We start from the raw sequence: 6,780 nt of genomic DNA, 5'->3' as shown, positions 1-6,780 counted from the left end.
TGTTGTACAAGGAAACACAGACCAAAAAAAAAAAAAAAAGAAAAATAAAGAGAATTCAAAGAAGTATGCTCTGATTTACATTCAGATGCCATCAGTTCTTTCACTGGAGATGGATAGCATTTTTCATCATAAATTCTTCAGAATTCTCTTGGATCATTGTATTGCTGAAAATAGCTAAGTCATGCGCAGCTGATATTGCTATTACTGTGTACCATGTTCTCCTGGTTCTGCCCACTTTGCTTTGCATAAGTTCAAGTAAGTCTTTCCAGGTTTTTATGAAACTGTCCTACTTATCATTTCTTATGGCAAAATAGTATCCTATCACAATCATATACCACTTGTTCAGTCTTTCCCCAATTGATGGGCATCTTCTCAATTTCCAGTTCTTTGCCACCACAAAATAAGCTGCTTTAAATATTTTTGTACATAAACTTCCTTTGCCTTAAAACAAAACAAAACAAAATGCTCTTTGAGATACAGAGTCAGTAGTGCTATTGCTGGATCCAAGGGTATGCACAGTTTTTTAATCCTTTGGACATAGTTCCATATTGCTCTCCAGAATGGTTGAATCAATTCACAACTCCACCAACAATGCATTAGTGTCTCAATTTTCCCACATCTCTTCCAACATTTGTCATTTTCCTCTTCTCTCATATTAGTCAATGTAATAGATGTGAGGCAGTACCTCAGAGTTATTTTAATTTGCATTTTTCTAAGCAATTGGGATTTAGTGCATGTTTATATGACTATAAAAAGCTCTGATTTCTTCATCTGAAAATTGTCTGTTCATATCTTTTGACCATTATCAATTGGGGAATGACCGATTCATATCAATTTGACTCAGTTCTCTATACATTTGTTTAAAGAGGCCTTTTTTAGAGAAACTTGCTTTAAAAATATTTTCTCCAGCTTTCTGCTTTCCTTCTAATCTTAGCTGCATTGGTTTGGTTTGGTTAAACCCTTTTTAATTTAATGCAATAAAATTGATAATTATGTTTCAATATCAGTTAATTTCCTTTGTAATCTTATATATTTTATTTTATACCTTTAAAAACATTATTCTGACCTATAGACTTCACCTGACTGCCAAAGGGGTCTACCACACACACACACACACACACACACACACACAGAGTCTAACTTTACTACACTTTCCAGTCAAACCTCAATGCACTGGATGGAAGAACAACTTAAAATATCCCCTTGTGTTTTTGAATAATAATAATATAAGGAACATGAAGAGAGGGAAGTGAAGAAATACATTCCTGTAATCTGATCTCTAGTAGAAGACTGTTATAAGATGTTCTTCTGAGCTTTGCCATATAACCAGGTCTTAACTTTCCCCTTCCCCCATTATAATTCCCGTTATGCAATCAAAAACGGGAAAAATCATGTCATCCAGGTCAAATTCCATTATGACATGCTCCAGAAGATTGAGCGAATTATTTTGTTGTGCTCTATTTGGATTCTGTGAAACATTGCTTGAAATATGTGAGCATTGGTTGGAACTTAGTAAACCTTTGTCATGGAAACATTTTGTCAGCTCAATGAAGTGTTATGACTACCAGCCATTTATTGATTGGGGAAAGAAACAATGAGTTGCAGTTAAGAGAAGAGCATCAGCTCTGAAAGTGTTAGAAGGAAAAGTAATTTCTATTTCTTGGATATATTCAAAAGGTAACAAAGTAGGTAGAAAATACCATATCAGGGTTTTCCATACTAGATATGAAAAGGACAATCACAGGAAAAGAGATTGGTGGGGAGTGAAATAGGAATAAGGGAAGGACACTTTGCCATTAACTCACTCTCAAATTTTTTCAAAGAAATACATTGTGATAGCGAGATGTATTGTTGGGCAGCTAGGTACCCCAGTGAATAGAATGCTGATCCTGGAGTCAGAAAGACTCAGATCAAGTCTCAGCTACCTGCTGGCTGCGTGACCCTGGAAAAGTCAATTAAGCCTGTTTACCTCTGTTCCCTCATCTGTAAAATGAGCTGGAGAAGGAAATGGCAAACCTGTCCAGTATCTCTGACAAGAAAACCCCACATGGAATCACAAAGAGTCAGACACCATTTTTAAAAATGATGAACTGAGCCAGACATATTAAGGTTACAACTAGTGAAATAAAGACTCCATGGAATATTCTGGGGAGGTGATAGAAATAATCACATAAACACAACAGAAATTTGAGGATAAAAGTAAATTTTTATCTAAAACAATCTTTCCTCTATTTTGTAGAAAGAAAGTTTGTCCTGTAACACACACACACAAAAATCTTTGTAATAAATATTCATAGTCTAGCAAACATTCCAGCATTGGCCATATCCTATATATATATATATATATATATATATATATATATATATATATATATATATATATATATATATATATATATGTATCTTTGTGTTGATGGTGATTTGATCAACTACCTCCCTCAGATTCCTGAGAGAAGCTAATGCAGACGTTATCATCTTCTCCAGCAACCTTCTTCCCCTGCTTAGGTTTCTTAAAATATTCTGTACAAACTCCTTTTTTGCCCTTTTCATATTCTACCTTACATTGTACTTAGTTTTGTACTGTTGTCTCATTCTCACTTACTGGCTGATAAGACCATTTAATCTGTCATTAATTAATCTCTTGGTTTTCATCTCTCTTCCCAGTGCAGAGGGAAGTGCCTATATAAAGAGCAGATACATAAAAAATGTTGAATTATGGCATTCCATAGCTGGCATACTATCCTGGTATTCCTGGGAATTCTAACCCAATAATACCTAAGGTTGTTTTTTGTTTGTTTGTTTTGTTTTTTAAAGAGGTTTTTTGTGTGAATTTAGGTGTCCCTCTAGGTTAGCCTCTGTAGCACGGCTATGTGAGATATGTCTTGCCCTTTGATTCCTGCTGCAAGATGAATCTGTGCTGCTGGGTGTGTCTCTGTGTTGGTGGTCAGCAGGTGATGAGAACTTATCTGACCTGGCTGATTTGCAAAGGGTCAAAGTTACTAATGAAAACTGTTACCAAACTAAACTAGTTCGGCTTTTGTATTAGCAAAAGGCTCTGAAGCATCCCCATTCATTGCTGCCACAGAAAGACAGCAGAGAAGCAGGTGGCCCCCTCTCAAATATTGGCTTGAAACTGAAAGGAGATGGGATCTGGGTAATTGCTTTTAAAATCCATACAGTACAAGCTACCAATTAAAAAGATAATATCTCAAATAATTTGCTGAACATTTGAGATCTAGGACCTCCCACCCCATCCAAGATAAGGGAAAAGTGACTTACATATTTATTATGTTGTTGTTGTTCTTCTTCTTCCTCCCATTCCCTATTACTTTGTATTATTTGTAAATATATATTGTACATATTTATTCATCCATGTACATATTGTTTCCTACTGGTGGAATGTAAGTTCCTTGAGGAGAGGTACTATTTCTATTTTGCCCTAACACAGTGCCTGGTATTGCTTGTTGAATTCAATTAAGTTGAATTATACTTCTATTGTCAGTTCCAATAAGGAAGTTTTCTAACAATTAGAGTTGTCAAGAAATGCAATGTCTTATTAATGGTCTTTTTTTTTTTAATAAAAGGCATTCAGTGTGAAAACTTTAAAAAGTCAAATGAGCTGGAAGAAGAGTATTATGGTAAACTACTTTCCATAACTGGTGACAAGCAGAGGGTGAATTACCACTTGTTGGAGATTGGCCGAAAGAATTCATCATTTGAGTGGATATTGGCTAAATCACCTTTGAAGGTCTTTTTACACTCAAAGACTTCAATTAATTGTTTGTTTGAATTATGTTTTTTTCTGCCACCTTGAAAGTTGGTCACTGGCTCTGAAAGAATGATAACGCGTTCTAATTTTCACAAGGATGTCTAATTTCAAGTTTTCATGTCACAGCAGGTAACTAAACTTTTCACCTATTAACTTTTTTTTTACTAGAGGCCTGAGGTATTTCTTAAGCTAACAGTGATTCTTGACAAATCTATCCATGACAACATATGTACTTCAATTAGAGAGACTGAGTTTGAACTCTCACTATATTTGAAAATTAAAGCTAAATAGTTTGGATTGAATCTAACAAATGTGTAGATCGTCTCTTCAACTTCTAAATCAGTTACATTAATTAGCAAAGAAATGCCTTCTTCTTAGGGTGCTACTTTTAAAAATAGATTGAAAATGCCTATGACTGTAAACCAAAAATATATTAGTAACTTTGCACCAAATAGAACTCAAAGTAAAAATATTATTGATATAAATTTTATGCAAATTTCACAAAGGCATAGATTTTGAAAATTCCTTTTGTACCTTATTATATTACATTTTGTCAGAAAAGCCTAGATGGAATGATAAGCAGTTGGTACTTGGTTTGACTGAGAATAAAAGGCTATTTTCCTCCCTTGTGCTGAAGCCAGGAGCTGGAATGAACTTGAACTACAATGAGGCTGAGAAACCTTAAAGGGAGAGAACCATTCAAATAAAGATAAACATGCTTGAAAGCATTCCAGAAGGGAGGGTTGCCACAGGCAAAACTATGTTTCTTTTAAAAGTGTATCTTTGCCCTTCCATAGCATAGTCCTGTTTTGGTGTGCACCCCTGTCTCAGTGCCCAGAGCTTTCAGGAATGTCTGAAAGCTCCACAAGGATCCCACTGTGGTCCCCAGTTTGGCCCCATCCTCTTCTCTCTGGTCTTTTCTGACTCCAATTCCAGATCTGGATTTACCTGGACTGCATCCTTTGCCTCAGGGCGCAGTGTGAAGTGGTTGGCTAATCTGATAAACTAAATGTGCTAAACTGTTAATGGGTGATAATGGGTTGTTTGCATTTTAGTCAGAGCTTCTGGAGCAGGGGTGGGGAACCTGCTGCCTAGAGGCTACAAGTGGCCCTCTAGGTCCTCAAGTGTGGCCTTTTGACTGAATCCAAACTTCACAAAACAAATCCCCTTAATAAAACAATTTGTTTTGTAAAACTTGGACTCAGTCAAAAGGCCTCACCCAAGGACCTAGAAGGCCGCTGTGGCCTTGAGGCCACAGGTTCCCCACCCCAGCATTTAGAGGCACAGAATCTTAACTCAAAGGAATTTATTTCTTGTATTGAATTTATTTTAATTTTATTTTTTTCAATTAACACATATTTATTTTCTTTTCCTCCCACCTTTCCCCACATCCCAAAGGGGAAAACCAACTAAACCAAAAACCTCTTGGACCAAATCTTCATGGTCAAGGAAAACAAATGATCGCATCGGTCATGTACGAAAATGCAATATTTCATTCTAGGTCTCGAGTCTATCACCTCTCTGTCAGCAGTGTTCTTCATCATTGGCTCTCTGATATTGTGGCTGGTCATTGCATTCAGATGGTGGGAATTTTAGACAAGGCATGCTGGGAAAAATAAGCAGATGGGCATTCCATCGCTATCCTCAAATCACAACAGAGCTTTAGGCTGCCAAGCCCAATTTTGGGCTAACCCCACGTGAAGGATTTAGGATACTAGATGAATTCACACAAACTCAGCTAAAGTATAGTTAAAGTACTCCATGTCAAAATTATTGTTTTGTCTCCAGCATGTCTTTGTCTGTCCTTTGGTTTGGCATTACAGCCATCATAGGATCAGGGGGAAAATTTTTAAAAAAGCTAACCCCTAGCAAAAGGCAGCTCAGTGGCACCAGGAATATATGATAACATCTCTAATTTCCCCTTAATGAATAACTACAGAACCAGTTGAGCTTCCATCATCTGTGAAGAATTTATTTAGGGTGAACTCCACATCATGATAAGGCATTGAAGTACAGTCCAAGCTTTAAGGAACCTCAGAAGCTATATAGTTCAAACCCCTAATTTTGTAGATAAGGAATCTGAGGCCTGGGGAGAGCAAATGGATATTTTATACATCATGATTTGGTTTGGCAATGGTAACATTATGCTAATTAATGAATTCAAGAAAGCCTGGGGATAGTATGTACCCCAAGCAAAAGTTGTATTAGAAAATGGTGGACATAACTCTTTATTTCCTTTCCTTACAGGAAAGTGTTAGAACAAAGCACAATTGGCAAGGCTGTAGTCAGGAATCCTTGATTGGCCAGAGATTACATTTGGGCTCAGGCCCCTTTCCTGCATTTGACCCCTCTCCACCTTCCACTCTCCTCACAATAGAACTAAGTCACTCCCTTCTTTCTCCTTTCGGCTTATACTTCCTTTGACTTCCAGGGCTGGAGAGTTTGGACCTTCCCTAGAACTGGCCATCTTGTTTGCTTGTAATTAGGAGTAGCCAGGTAGCACATGATGGATAGGCACGTCTTTTTTCTTCTGTTGACTGGGCAAGGCCAAAGCATTCTGCCCAAAGTGATATTCTGCCCAGTCAAAGGATCTCAATGACCTGTAAGATAACATTCCAATTAAAATCCAGCAAGGGTCAAAAACCACTGTCTCTACAAAACCAGTGATAATTTAGGAGGTGGTATCTCAAGGTTTCAGCTCCACAGTGACAAAGGAAGAATTTCCAGGCTATTCTTGGCTGAGACTTTACTTACAAGAGGATAGGCTAAGAGGGAAAGAAAGGCTCCTGTGTATGCCATACAGTAATTGTTTTGTCAGGTAATAGAATAAACACACTATGTTTAAATTTCCTTTTATTAACTCTATCTTCTATAATGTTAGCTGTTCAGACTGAACCTTGACTTACTGTTTCTACAAAGAATCATGTTGATTGGGGCCTAGAATAAAGCGTATTCTTAAGTAGGTTTCATCTTTCAATTAAAATTAATTAAGCTTGAGAGTATTCCTCATA

Source organism: Trichosurus vulpecula, chromosome 1 (assembly GCF_011100635.1).
Source record: "Trichosurus vulpecula isolate mTriVul1 chromosome 1, mTriVul1.pri, whole genome shotgun sequence".
Taxonomy (NCBI): Eukaryota; Metazoa; Chordata; class Mammalia; order Diprotodontia; family Phalangeridae; genus Trichosurus; species Trichosurus vulpecula.
This window is presented reverse-complemented; position numbering follows the sequence as displayed.